We start from the raw sequence: 15,401 nt of genomic DNA, 5'->3' as shown, positions 1-15,401 counted from the left end.
CTGCAGCAACTCTAAACTGATCCCAGCACATAAACCCAACAGTTTAAAAAAATATCTCTTTTGTAATATAACATGTAGTTAATACATAAAACATTTTGCAATGTAGCATTATTAAAAATGACCAGATGTCAGTGAATTAATCCTTGACCCTTGACCATTAATAAGTCATGATAGCCCAATTCCCAACCTGTCATGCTTAATTGCTTTGTTTAGTCATTAGTATCTCTTTACTATAATTACAATGTTTCCTAACTAATAAAACTTTAAAGACATGAGCACCAGACAATGGTTATCTTCTATGAGCCCACTGTTAGGCTAATACACTGAATGAATTCTTGTAAAACTGGAAAGTCAAAAGTAAGAATCTACTGAAGAGGTATACCTCTTGCAGCATCAATGATCTGGCATAATGGGCATCCCATACTTTTGTCACCCACTATGCCATCAGGAAGCATGGGTGGTATAATTTTGTGGGATAATAGCTGAACATGATTTGTTCATATACAAAAAATCCCCAATAGGTCAACAAAAGGATTCCCATTTCCTTGGGGAGTACAAAAAAAACATTGAAAGTAGGAGGCCAATTAGGCCCATAGCTTTATCACCAAGTGGTGGAGCCACAAAGCTGGGAATTTTATGTTGTTAAAACGTTCAAAGGTTTATTCAGCACATTAAAACAAATAACTTTACAACACAGTTAGTGCATCCCCATTCAAATTGCTCCATAACATTTCAAAGGTCTGTACCAGTGCTCAGCATTCCAAAATAGAACATAGAAATCAATTCTTAATGCGTTTTGCATATAATAACCAACTTCCTCAGGGGAAGGTGTAAGATATGGTGAATGATAGTAATATTATAAGTTATAATGACATAATGGTACTTTCGTTATATAGGTACAGAATAGCCATAATTACCCTTAGTATTTTGCAGCAAAGAGTAGTAAATGTTACAAACAAATGTTACACGTACACCACTGAGCCTCATCTTAAGGCCAGGAAATTGTGCAAGTCACCACACCAAGATAAACTAGTAAGCCATTCATTAAATGAGTAAATAAATTATGTGTTAATTAATAGGGAAAATTAAAGATAATTGAGAATCCCAATAAAGGGTATTACAGTTCTTTGTTTTAATGGTTTAAACCTGCCACAAAATTCCCTGCTTTTAGGCTCAGATGATACCGTTATACTCTTTGTGCATGTGTATTATAAGGATTCAGTCAATAGACATGACTTTTCAGGATCCCTTTCTCCTTAACCTACGAGCCTATTCCCAGAAACATAAAGCACTTAAAGGTTCAATTAAAAATCAGGAGTTTTTTTCATAAAATGAAGAGAAAGGTATCGCCTGTCGGGATCAAGGTAGCAAATTTCATGGTCAGTGGCAAAAAATCTTACAGTCATTTGCTTAGGCAGAATATTTTTTTAACAATTTCTTTTTATTAAGGGTTTAGCCACTGTTTACTTCAACAAATCAGCAATTGCTGCTGGATATGTTATAGAAAAAAATAATTCATTTTAAGCATTCTACTAGATGTCCATACAGGTTTTTAGTTAAAAGGTAAATGCAGGTTTAATGGTGGAACATTTACCATAATGACAAATAGAGCAGTTGTTCACATAATACATTTTGGTTTTAGCCTTGATTTTCCAACCTGTCCTAAAAGAATTGAAAAGACTTCACACTGGTTGCTATGGGTATCACTTTTATGTTCCAGTGAGTATTAAAGCAGCCACAGTAAATAAGCAAGTAATACACTAACAGTCATTAAAAAAGCAATACTTTACAGTAAATGGTTCAGTAAATTTGTAGGATAATCAATAGTATACAAGAAAAAAGTAAGTGAGGTTGAAGTTTGAGAAATGACTGTGCTTGTTTCAAGTGAAGTTCCTAATACGACCACTGAAAGTGATTCTTAAATGCATCTTCACCTTGTTAAAACTCCCTTCAGCAAATGCCAGTCCCCTGCGTCTCATTACAAGGAGCACAGATGCTAGAAAGTACCAGACCAGAGTTCGAGGCCCAGCAGGTAATTTCTATCAGAAGATTAGGGAACTGAACTAATAACTACTGCTGATTAATATTTTATTTGGTCAAAGATTCATTTGAGTAGTAACAAAACAATTGATTAAAACCCATCAATAAAAAGGTTGCTTATAATAAAGCAGTATAGATTGTAATACCAGGAAACAGTCACATTAATGAAAACATCAATAAATTAAATAAAATATGATTTTGTGGCCAAAAGGTATTGATATTCCTTTCATACTTTAGTGTGAAGTTTGTAAAACTACCCATATTCATGTTAACAGGTTTAGATTTTGGATAAGAAAAAAGAAGCAAGTTTTATCAAACTGTGCATACATAGTTTGTCAAAATACTCTATAACAGGTAATACATTTATGTTATGTTCTTGTATCTATAATCCAGACCTCATTGGCCTGATAGATAACAATTTTGCATTAAAACATCCGCACTAGTAATGGACAAAATTATTTAAACCATACAGAATGGCAAATTGTTCACTCTTCAGAATATATGCCTAAATATGTGTCCAGTCTGCAGATAACAGAACACAAACTTCTGGATTTCTGAGTTGCAGGGTAGAAAAGAATTCTACAATTCCATGTGAAAATTTGAAGATTCGGCACTCTTCACCATGAAAGATGTCTAAAGGGTTACATTTAGAATGCCTCTAGAACGTAGTTCTTCATATGGGGGTGATTGCTGGATGCCTGTTGCATAGCTGCATAGGTGGTACCTGTGTGAGCATAGGTGACAACCAATCACTGTTCTGCTAAAGTCATTTTGTGACCTATGGACTATTTTAGAACTTTTTTAGGTGGGTAACTTTACAGTGAATAAATATAAGATTATCATGTAAATGGTCCCTCCTGGAGCAATACCACATTGGTAGGGTGAGGGATCAAGGTAGTTGGCCATGACGCCCTCTGTGAACTGGCAAAGTTGAGACTGGAAGCTTTAACCTTAAGAAAAGAATTCCACAGGAGCTCACATTTGAGTATTGCGGTTAATGCTCACTCTGCTTTGGAGGTGTTATTTATGCCTTTGGATCTGTTTACTACTGCAAATTGTATGGACTTTTCATGTGGAAGGAAGTTGGACTTACCAATGTATTGCTGTATTGCTACATTTTTGCTCTCTTTTGAGTGTGATGGATTTTTACAATTAAATTATAAAAAGACAGTTCTGCAAGCCTTTGGGAGTTTCTGTCCAGGAGTCATAACACCAGGAAGAACCCACATACAAACAGCTTCTACTACAGGGGTGAGTACAACACAAGTAAAGAAATAAAGAAAAAAAAGAGCCTTGTTAATATTTAGCAAAGAAAGGATCTTTTTCAATAATAAGCAGATGGTTGCTTGGATAAAATATATATTCTATCATGTACAGTATATTTAGTTCTTATATGTTTTCTTCAGTTGCCTTTTTAAATAGGTACCTTGGAACTATTGGTCCAAAGTGTTTTCCAGGATAGCTAATAAATAAAACTACATTTGCACTGTTTTAAAATCTAACCAATCCTATAACCTTTACAAGAGTTAGCTTGTTTTGTGTAGAATTATACACCTTCCATCAATTAATATGCACCACAGATATAGATTTTCAGGTGATGTTGTTGTAGCATTGGTTCTTTTCACTGCACATATATTATCAAGGAGTAAATACACTAGTATCACACTGCACTGATCATCAATCATTCTACTTGGTTTAAAAGGTAATCATGCTTTGGATGACCCCTTTGTCAGAGACGGATCATTGTCATTAAATTGAAAGAACACAACTAAACATTGCCTAGGCTTTTGCTTATTAAACCAGAATAAATAACAGAAATAAAACAGATACTACCTATACCATGGTATATTGTTTGTTTGCTGGTTTTAACCATCCTAATATTCCAAATTATCTTGTTTTAATGAAAATCTTTATTTTTTTTCTATTTTTTTTTATACAACTAAAAATATGTTGTCAGTGTTAAGATTTTAGGGTAAAACAAAAAACCTATACACTATTACTCAATGTTCTATGTTGAACAGCTGCCAATGAGAATCAAATTCTCTTTTCTGGGTGGAAGTAATTTTCCAACCAACAGCAAGCAATAACAACACCAAACAACTATTACTGCCACTGATAGTATCACAGGACTGTAAGGTAAACCAATCACTGGTTATAATCTCACAAAAGAATTATTCTAAGCGGTATCTTAAGGTGGAAAGAAATCCATTGTTGGCTTTGTTGACATAATCAGGATATCATTGACAATGCCAACAAATAAAACAGAAATACTTGTTAACGTACTTAAATCCAGCAATAAAGAGCAATGCTGCTCTGTATATAAGACTGAGACAAAGGGCCTGATTTATTAAAGCTCTCCGAGGGTGGAGAGGATAAACTTTCAGCAGTGAAGCTGGGTGATCCTGCAAATCTGAAATGGATTTCCTAAAAGTAATTTGCTATTTGTTAGCAAATGTTTTCAATCCTAGACCAGATCCATTCCAGGTTTGCTGGATCACCCAGCTTCACTGATTCCAGCCTTGGAGAGCTTAAATAAGTCTGTCCCGAAGAACCAAATAATTCCTGCAAATTTTGTAACCAGCATCAGTGCTTACACAGGACCTTTATTGCCAACAATGATCTGTTTGCACATGGTGTCTTCCCCCAATTGGCTGATGGGATGTAAATTGGTGAAACATTGGTAACTATTCAAAAAGGGCATTTACCAAACTTACAATTCCAGTCTTTGGCCAAAAAGAACAAAGACTGCTGGAGAAAAAAGAAAATTCTAGTGAATTTTTTCTTAACCTCCCTAGCGGTGACCCCGAGTGTTACTCGGGGTAGAAAAAAAGTTGCTAAAAGCGGTAAACCTATAGGAATGATAGTAAATACAGGGCTTACCTGATCCGTCGGTGTCCCTTGTTGTCTATCGCTGCAATTCCTGTCTTCTCTCTTCTTCCCCTGGCGTCTTCTGCACACGATGAGTCACCGGGGAGTTCCCGGTGACGTCGGTGCGTGTGTACGTTGCCGGCGTGGCAGGACGGGAAATTCAAAATCAATTTGTATTGCATTCAATACAAAATAACTGTATTGAATGCAATACATTGAAATTTATATGTGTAAAAGCAGTACATTTTTTTCAAGAACATTTATTTTACAGTATATATAATAGTATGAGTATAATATGTTTTTTTTAATTAAAAAAAAATAAAAATATATATATATTTTTTTTTTTTTAATTTATTTAATTTATTATTTTTTCATGACTTTGTGTTACAAACTTTATTATACTCATACTAAAATATTTTTACTGTAAAATAAATTTTCATGAAAAACAATGTACCGCTTTTAGACATATAAAACCGAATAGAAATGTACTCCTAGGGAGGTTAATACGGACCTTATAATCAAAAGTTCTCCAGAATCGCAAAGCCTCCAGCAGATTAAAAACCTTCTGAGGCATTTATTTGGTGTAACAAATCCCCCGGATTTGTCGGAGCCCTCTAATGAGATCTAAAACTGCCGGGGGCCTAGGTGTACCAAAGTTTTTCCACTATTACCTAACCGTGCACCTGACATGCATTTTAGACTAGTGCCACAACCTATGATCTAAACAGTGGGTGACTCTAGAGTAAACTATTTCTTCAACACCCTTGCATCTTCTGCTTTGGTTACCACTTGCGTCCATTACAGAACTTAAATCTCACCCTACAAAATGTGAGAAATAGGGGTAAGGAACTTCCATAGACTGCATTTTTCACCCTCCCCATCATCTCTTTTCCCTAACTTGGGTAACCCGTCCCGTAACCTATTAATGTGATTACAGATCCTCTCACAACATTTGAGAATCTGTACTTACTTCCTTGTTTAGACATTCCCAAGCACTGATCTTCACCAATTTCTTAGTCAACCAATCATAAAAACAACAGTAACAAGTTGTACTTTTTCACAGAAGGCAATGTTTCAGGCCACCAAACTGTCAAACCCACACCTTTTACACACCCAAGAATGTTTTGAAAAAGGGAGAATTACATTTTAAATAATACTCGTTATGCACTGAAGGGATTTCTTGTTGTCTTTCCTCATTATTATACAGTATTTATTACAGTATTTTATACAGTATTATACAGTATATATCATGGTATATAGTATAGTATATATCATGATAGTATATATCATGGATGCATATTTGATAGCAAATTGTGTACTTAGAAAAAATATTTCTATACATCATTATTACAAACTTATTGTCAGTTGCAAATGTTCATTACATTCATTAGATCACCATAATTTAATTAAATCAATATTTATCTAACCATTATCTCCATAATCTATATCCATACATATCCAAATTAGGGATCAAGATTTTTAAACTCGAATTCTCGATCAATTTCGGTAAGCAAGAAAGAACGGGCAGTGTAAATTCGCCGATTGAGATAGAATTTTCCTTTAAAAAAAATAAAATTCCTAAAAAAAAAAAAAAAAAGTCCCGCGGGCTGTGCTGATCAATGAATGCAGCCACAGCATGGATCTGCTCCAGTATTTTGAAGACATCCATTAATTAACCTCAAGTGCCCAGGGATCGCACACAAGAGGATTCCCAGGGCTGCATGATTGAATACAGCCCTGGAAATCCTCCAATATGATTTCCTGGAACTTCCGATGGGTCCGCGAAATCGGTTCGCCGAAATTTCGCAGACCCATCGAAAGTACGAGGAAATTTTGAAAGAATGGCAGAGGCATTCTCGCTCATCCCTAATCCAAATAGTCTAAATAAATTTATTTGAAATTGTTTACAAAAAAAGAAAAAAATTCTTCTACCCAAAATATCTTTTTATATTGTAAACAAACTCATCTTATCAATTTTATCAAAGAAACAAACACGTCAAGAATATAGAGAACTATAGAATTTAATAATTTGAAACAATTGGTTTGAAGATTTTATTATTTTGCATAGATATTAAGGAATGTAAGAGGTACATTAAACATTCCCTAAATGCAGAAAAACATTTATTGTTAATTAATTTGAAGAAGTAAGAGATGTGGTACATCTGGCTTTGTTATCCCCTTCTATGAAGAATACAACCATGGAAAAACAGAAGACCTCCAAAAACTTTGATTTTTGTTACTTTTAGTCATACCTGCTTTGTTAACAGAGTTTGTAACAAAGTTTCAAGTGACTCCACCAGTACTACAAACTCCAAGTACAGTAAGTTAACCAACTCCTATACATAATGCAGCTCACCTGCCTTTAATGCTCTTACTCAATCTTGAATGCATGGACTGCACTTCCCATGGCAAATGACAATGGTAAACTACGTAATCCAACTCTGTAGGTCTATTTATTCTTTTTAACCAAAGAAAGATCTGGCATATTCTGTACATCCCTGTTATGGGTTTCAAATAGAGATTCCTTTCTCAAGCATCACAGTTAACAGGGACTCAAACAATGTCTGTATGCAATGGGCCTGATTTATTAAAGCTCTCCAAAGCTGGAGTGCAAACACTTTCATCAGTGAAGCTGGGTGATTCAGCAAACGTAGCATGGATTTGTTCCAGTATTTTGAAGACATCCATTCCAGGTTTGCAGGATCACCCAGCTTCATTAATGAAAGTGTATCCTCTCCAAACTTGGTGAGCTTTAATAAATCAGGCCCAGTGTGACATGTATGCTTCCAAAGTTAGTAGAAATCTATTTCTTTGTCCACCTGTAATAATATGGAATATGTCAAAAATGACATAGTTAAAAGTATTAAAATGATACAGTGCTCAATCCTAAACTTTTCACGATATAGGAAATCCTAGAAGATCAATAAGTAAATTACCTTTACTGTAGGAATTACCTTTACCTGTAGGAACTAGGGCTTTTCTATGAGTCATTTGTCTACTGTAATTGACAAATCATAACAAAATTATTATACAGTGAAAACACCACATCAGATTATGCTGTATTAGGTTAAAGTCATTAGGTCAGGTTGTTGTGCTTAAACTCATCCTATGACCTACCTTTTTATTGTCAGAGGTTTTGATAATATATATGATTACTAGTGTTGTTGTAAATCGATAACTGGTCCTAATTTCCATTGGGCTAAACACATATTAAGTTGGTGATGCACCCTTCCCCACAACAAAAAAAAAAAATCAAAACAGACATGTCCTTAGTTTGTATATGTATTTGTAAAAACAAGTGGAGGCCCCCCATGACACATAGATCATGTTTTTTTAAAGCTTTCTGAGACTGGATATAATCTTAACAATCATTTACAATGAGATGACAAATGTTTTAAATCCTGGACCAGCTTCATTTCAGGTTTGATGGATCACACAGGTTCTCCCAAGATCTTCTCCAGTCTTGGAGAGCATTAGGAAATCAAGCCCATTGCATAATTTTAGGACTGAATGTTTCAGAAAAAATGGCACAAACCTCATGCTTTTGTCAGGATCATAAGATTTCCTATAATCTCTTTATTACTTTTATTTGAAAAGCTTACATTTTTAAGCAAAGGGTCAAGTCTTTAATACATTCTTACATTTGTTCTAGAATTATGGATATGGATCTCCTACACTTCTGTAAAAGTTTTATTATACCTAAGACCCTACATTACTGTAATAAAATCTGAAACAGTTGGGAAATGACCGGGCTGGTTTACCTAAAAGAATACATTTTTTACTTAGCCAAGAGAAAGAAACTCATATCTTCCAGGATATTGATAATAATTAGGTGCTTACAATTGTAATTTTGAAAGCGTCTATTATAATAGGGCTTCATTTTATTCACATTACAGCACAAAAACTTTCTCTTGCTGGGAGAAAACTAAAGTGATTTTATATTTAACCCAAGTAGCCTGAAATCAGACAGCAATTTGAAAATGTAATTTGTGATCATAGTGAATGTAATTGAACATGAAAAGCAATGATTGTAGAATCAGATTACAATTAACAGACAATTCTGTGCAAAATTAGTAATTAATGTTTTTTAATATATGGAAGTGTTCCTTAATGAAAATAGTTTAGGCTTAAAAGACCATCTTCTGCCTGTGTGTATTAGTTAGCACTTTCCATCAAAAAATCACCTAAAAAGTGACTGTGCCCTGTAAAAAATAAATAAAACAAAAATACATCCACATAGCAGATTCATATAGAGAGGGCTATTTAGACATCATACTGCTCTGGGGACACCTTACTAAAGACATCTTTCAGAAATGCACTTCTCCTGTCATGGTAATGTTCATAAAAAACAATACCTGAGGATACAAGAAAATGAAGGGATGGTCATATGTTTCCTTATTTATAAAGAGCCATTGTTTCCTTTACTCATTTTCTGATGTCCTGTCACAATCAGTTTACTTGCTAAATGTAGCCACCAAGGATGGACAGATAAGGAATCCAAAATATTTTTTTATAGTTTGCACATTTTAGGAGTTGATACTACCTGATGGCTGATTTTTTTGTTTTATTTAAACATTAATTGTTATGAGGTTGGAGGGGGGCTGAGAACCGCCCACCCCTGACCCATCAAGCCTCTGTCCAGTCAGCAGCAGTAACTGTAGGAGGCATAGTGGGCAGGCAGGGAATCGCCCTCTCTGCTCTGTCAAGCCTCCATCCTGCACACAAGTGAGCAGCGAAGCCCCATTCGTGTCTAGGATAAGTCTGTATGTCGGATGTTCCTAACTTGGGGACTACAGGTTTTCCAAAAGCTAAACTCAAATCTTGAGGGACTAGATAACCCAGTCATTTCCAAATTTACACATTTGGCTTTTTTTTCTGTGTAGCAAGATCTGACAGATCCAACATTTAAATATAACTAAGCAAAAAAAAAAAATTAAACACTAGGTATTCCTTGTTCTGTTAGAGTACCGTTTCCTTTAATCCTTGCTTTCCACAAAATGCAGAAATTAGTGCCTTGGATTAGGACTAGATATCTGAGTGGCAAAAAGATAAGCAGGCAAACTGTGTAGATTTAGTTACTATTGGAAATGCAAGTAAGGACTAATGATGCTCAACATTGTCTAAGTGGGAAAAAATTAGGATAGGATGCATTGATTCCTCAATCTGGGCAAAGACTGGATGGTTTGCATGTCTATGGGCAGCCAAAGAAAAATAAAAAACAATAAGAATATTGCCCCAAAAATAGCTTGGATTTATGCTCACCGGGCCGGTGAAACATTATTTAAACATTATTTCTATGACAGAGTTATATCAAAGGCAATACATTTGAATATATGGTGTACAATAAAGCATTTAAAGGTCCCGTCAGGGTTAAATAATACATGTTTCCTTGGATCACATTCCCTCTGGGCAGTCCATTGCCGACCATAAATTCCCCAAGAACTACAATGCCTGCATAAGCCTGACAGGAAATATACAAATATTAATAGTCTTGACCTTTTTAATATCCTTTGAGATATTTACAGGATCTTAGGGAGATCCAATGGGACTTTGTAACAATTTTTAATAATATCTCTAACACATAGTAATTATTCTTAAAAAAAAAACCCTCTGTGTTTTGGATGTAGCAATAACATGAGGTCAGCTAGTTTACTGCTGTATACATGTAATAGGGTGAATGGTCTTGGAAACATTTTCTATTTAGAGAAATAATGACTCTTCTAATCTTCTGAGCTGAGAGTCATACTTCTCCAAAGACGGAAATAATTTTTCCACAAATATGATCAACTAGCTACGGCTAACTACTTTCTTTTTGAGTGTAGTGTTTACCAAGTAGAGATTGATTACATTAAAAATAACTATGCCTATACCTTTAATCTGCCTTCATTTACCTCCTTTTTGTGCTCTAAATGGGTACATTTTTTACAATTTTTATTTTTAAATATTTAATTTTGATTAAAGTTTTATGGCATATTTTAAAAACTTTGCTCATATTTGTAATCTTTTATTGTACTTTTATTTGTAATATATTACCACTTAGATACAAAAGAAGACAGCTGTAGCAAGCAATAAAGTGTACATTTTTCTTACTTTTCATACTTTTTCTGCAATAAGTTGTAATTAGGCTTTAACGATTGTCAAATTTCCCCCTTTTGGATTTCACTTCATTTTGTATCTCTGGAAAGTGTCCAGATTCTATAAAATACAATAGTTTCTTCCCAAAATACTTTGAACAAACCCCTATTGTTGAGAGAAATATTGGGATGATAACAAGCTACTAATCATTACATTTTTCTGCCTATGCTTTAACTTTGATTTACAGAAAAAAATGTTGTTTTCTTTCTTCTGGGACATGTGCCCTTACGTCCCCCTGATGTCCCTTTCCCCAGAAAATTTGGTAAAATAATAAGTCCAGGTCTTTTGTAAATAACTGCAAAAGTCAGTAACAATGTTTTCTGCATTTCACAGCATCTTGGCTTTTGATTTCTTAGACAGGGCTTGCTTCACAATGAGTGTCACCTTGCACATTGTAATATCAGGAGGACAAGACAAAAGGAGCACTAGAGGGAAGTCAGGTTTGTGACAATATGTGACAGCTATCCCAGTGTTTTAAAGGGCAATAAGGAAAAATATTTAGAAATAATCTTGATATCCAGCTTTATATTCTGTAAAATGAAACTCCCAGGAATATATTGCCTCTAGTTCTTCCTTTGGTTCTTTTGGCTTACAATAAATTAGCTTTTATATGTAGTGCAACCAACAGAATTCTTTTTTTTTATGAAAATGAGGAGAAGCAGAATAGCCTGTAAGGTTACTCTATAATGAAGTAATGTAAAAAGAAGAGTAAAGCCATCAACCAGAAATAAAGTGAAATACAACTTTGCCATCTTTACTTTCGTAAAATCGTAGTGTTGTTTCTCCATTCTCATTAATATAAAGCACTGTCACCAAAAATGCATTAACCAAGGAGTATATAGTAATGTGTTTCTGTAGCCGCAAACAGTACACAATAAGGAAACCACGGTTATAAAATGATGTTAGTAACAACACAGAGTTTAAATAAACAAGTGAAATAAATTTAACTCATGTGTAAACTTGAATTTTCGATTATCAACATTATTTTTCTTGTAAAAAAATGTTAAAACTTTTATCTTAATTATTTAGGAATTTTTAGTAGCCCTTGGTAAAGGAAAAATTGCAACACTTAATACATAACAATGTCCTTCTACTTGTCCATTTTCCAAAAGCACATAGATTATACACCCTCTAAATCCCGTAAATTCCTTAAGATCTTTTTAAATGCAAAGCAAAGTCTTGTTGTCTGACAGGCCTGATGTCTATTAGGTCTTGAATCACATCAATCGTTTACAAATCTACTATTGACATTTCTCTGTTCACATTATACTCCCCGAGGGGGAGGGTTGTCGGTAAGTTGTAATTAGTGGTGTACATTTAAATATGATGTACACTCAAATAGTTAGAGGCAAAGTAAGGTTGTTTGAGGTTACCTAATTAATTTAGGCAATGATGGTACCTGTCTGCCTTTATTTTTATTGCTCATCAGTGTAATTTGTTAAACTATAATAAGCCAAATAAAGAGCATGTCACTTGCCAAGCTTTGAAATTAAAATAACTGATAGTAATTTTGTTTGTAGGACATAGGTGTGTTGATGTGGGGACGCATTTATAAATAACTAGGCTCAATATAATGCACCACCGAATTGCATTTTATCTTTCCTAATGAGCTGTTTTCAATTTAAAAGAACATATTCAAGATAAAAGCGTATGTGGGTAGAAAACCCTGTATCTGTTTGAAATATATTCTCTCTATTGTTATGTGTCACTGCTTTCTGCAAATGTCTGTGGCCAGGGGAACTGGTTGGAGATACAGATGAAAGCTCAGATGTTGACAAAAAGCCTGAATTAGCAGTGCTGTTAATGTCTTTAGGCATACATTTTATGTCTTGAAACATTACACACATTATTCATTACTTAAAATGTATTACTCTGAACTATCCTATATTTCACACCACACATTTTTGTGACTTAGGTTCTAGTGAGGCTCTGAGCTTGCAATGGGGGAGTGGGCGGGCTGTGTCACTGCACAAAACTCGCCCACTCTCCCATGGCAGTCTCAGATCCGGGGACATGTTCTGCGGCTCAGGCTGGGGCGTCCCCCCGGCAGGGTCCTTTTCCTGACCCTGCTCGGGGTAGCACCAGCCAGAGCCGCAGAACACCCAGAGGGCCTGAGAAACCTCCCCATTGGGCCGTATACAGCCTGCGGGCCATAGTTTGCCGGTGCCTGTTGTAGTCGATAGTTATTGAAATTGCTTAAATCAATATGTATATATCAATATGTAATATATATATATATATATATATATATATATATATATATTTTTTTTTTTTTTTTAAGACATAAATCCTAAAAAACAGGGTTATGCTCACCAATCAATAAATGAATATTCCTGCATGAGTTCATGATACATACACAGAAGGGGTCAAAGTTATAAGTTAAACAATTTTTATTTTTATATGCACGGTATATTCTTTTATATGTTTTTCCTTTTTTAATTAGATCAGGGAGCAATCTAGTGTCCCCATCAACTCAGTTCTAGCTGAGTTTCTGGTTCCACATGGCCATCCATCAATGGACTATTGGCATCAATATACTCTACAAGATAACAATGTATATACTCAAGTATAAACTGATTTTTTTTCCTTTTAAAGTCCAAAAAGAAAGAATCTTAGTAGAACCAAGTAGTAGATGGTTCTGTGTCCTCATGTAAAGTATGCAACAAACTCTCATTAGATTAAAGACATGATGTTAAGAAATGCTCATTAGGTATAAGTGAGCAAGTTTTTAAAACTCGATTTCGCAGCGAATTTAGCTGTTTTAGCTTACCGCAATTGTAAGCACAAACAGCCGGTGTAAATTCGCTAATCGAGATCAAATTTTCCTAAAAAAAAAAAGAAGTCCCGCGGGCTGTGCTGATCAATGAATCAGATCAGCTCAGTGGGCGATCCCTGGCACTAGAGGTTAAATGGAGACAAGACTCCCCATTAAAAACCTCTAGTGCTCTCTGATTGTCTGAGAATTCACATGAACACATCCATTTGAGTAAAATTTCAAAATTGTTACATTGTGCCTGATTTATTAAAGCTCTCCAAGGCTGGAGAGGATACACTTTCATCAGTGCAACCTGGAATGGATCTGGTCTTGGATTCAAAACATTTGCTAGCAAATTCATTCCAGGTTTGCTGGATCATCCAGCTTCACTGATGAAAGTGTATCCTTTCGAGCCATGGAGAGTTTTAATAAATCAGGTCCTATGGTCCTGTAGAGTTCAGTAAATTATGTACAATTACATTTAGGAGGTAAGTCCTCATGTTTTACTATCTTTTAATTCTTGTTAAAAATTACTATGTTAAATTTCCTTCTAGTTTTTAAATCCATTTTATCTCAAATTATTCTTACACATGTATTTCTGCCATGGGTAAAAATCTTAGACATTTTCTGCAGAATTATTTAAAACTAGTTTCTGGGGTAAGAAAAAGCCTACAAGGGATTGAATTCTGCGGGGTATTAACTCTGCTTATAAATCCAGTCTTCCTCCTAATTAAGGTCAGCAGGCCTTTTCTTCTTCTAGATACCCCAGTTGGAGGTTAATCTGTTTCTTGAAATATGTGAATTAGAAGTGTGCCTGTCTCAGATGGAGAGAAGATAGAAAGAGAGTCATGAACCCAGTTATGATGATCAACAGGAGCTTGGAGCACTGACAGCATGTTGCACTTTACTTGTACTGGAGGTTATAAAGTGCACTACTTGTTAAAAGATAATAAAAGTTTCAGTCTGAAACAAGGAAAGCTGATGGCACTGTTGGATTAGGTTATGAAATGTCAGTCCGTAAATGGGTTTATTAGGATCTACCATGAGAATATATATATATATATATATATATATATTTATATATATTTATAAATATTACATGTCCTATGATATCAACAGTGTAAAAAAATATAAATAAATATGTTGCAACATATGAGCATAAAAAAATAAAGTCTGATTATTACATTCTGCAGTTTGAGAAATTTACTTTCAAGTCTTGATGCCAGGGAATTAGATAATGTGTCATAACTGATCATAACAATTTTACCTGTTAATCCTATTTATTCAAAGATACCTCATTACTTAAAATAGCAAAGTCAAACATACATTGTCTTTTTGAACAAAAAAATTCTTTGGGCAATATTGTTTTGTAAAAATTATTTATTTGTATGTGACCAGTGATAATTTCAAATACGATAAATAAAAAAAATGTATTTTATTCTATAATTTGCATTGTCTTAGAGTAAAATATATAGTGAAGCTATTTGGAAAAAAAGCTTGCTATGTTTTTAATTTTCCTTGTTATGCAACACTGAAAAAGTTACAAACAAAATAAATGAAACTGAAAACAATTGATATAAAAAAATGCAGAACAATAATAGCT

This window comes from Pyxicephalus adspersus, chromosome 4 (genome assembly GCF_032062135.1).
Source record: "Pyxicephalus adspersus chromosome 4, UCB_Pads_2.0, whole genome shotgun sequence".
Lineage (NCBI taxonomy): Eukaryota > Metazoa > Chordata > Amphibia > Anura > Pyxicephalidae > Pyxicephalus > Pyxicephalus adspersus.
The sequence above is the reverse complement of the archived record's forward strand: the minus strand, read 5'-3'. Positions refer to the sequence as shown.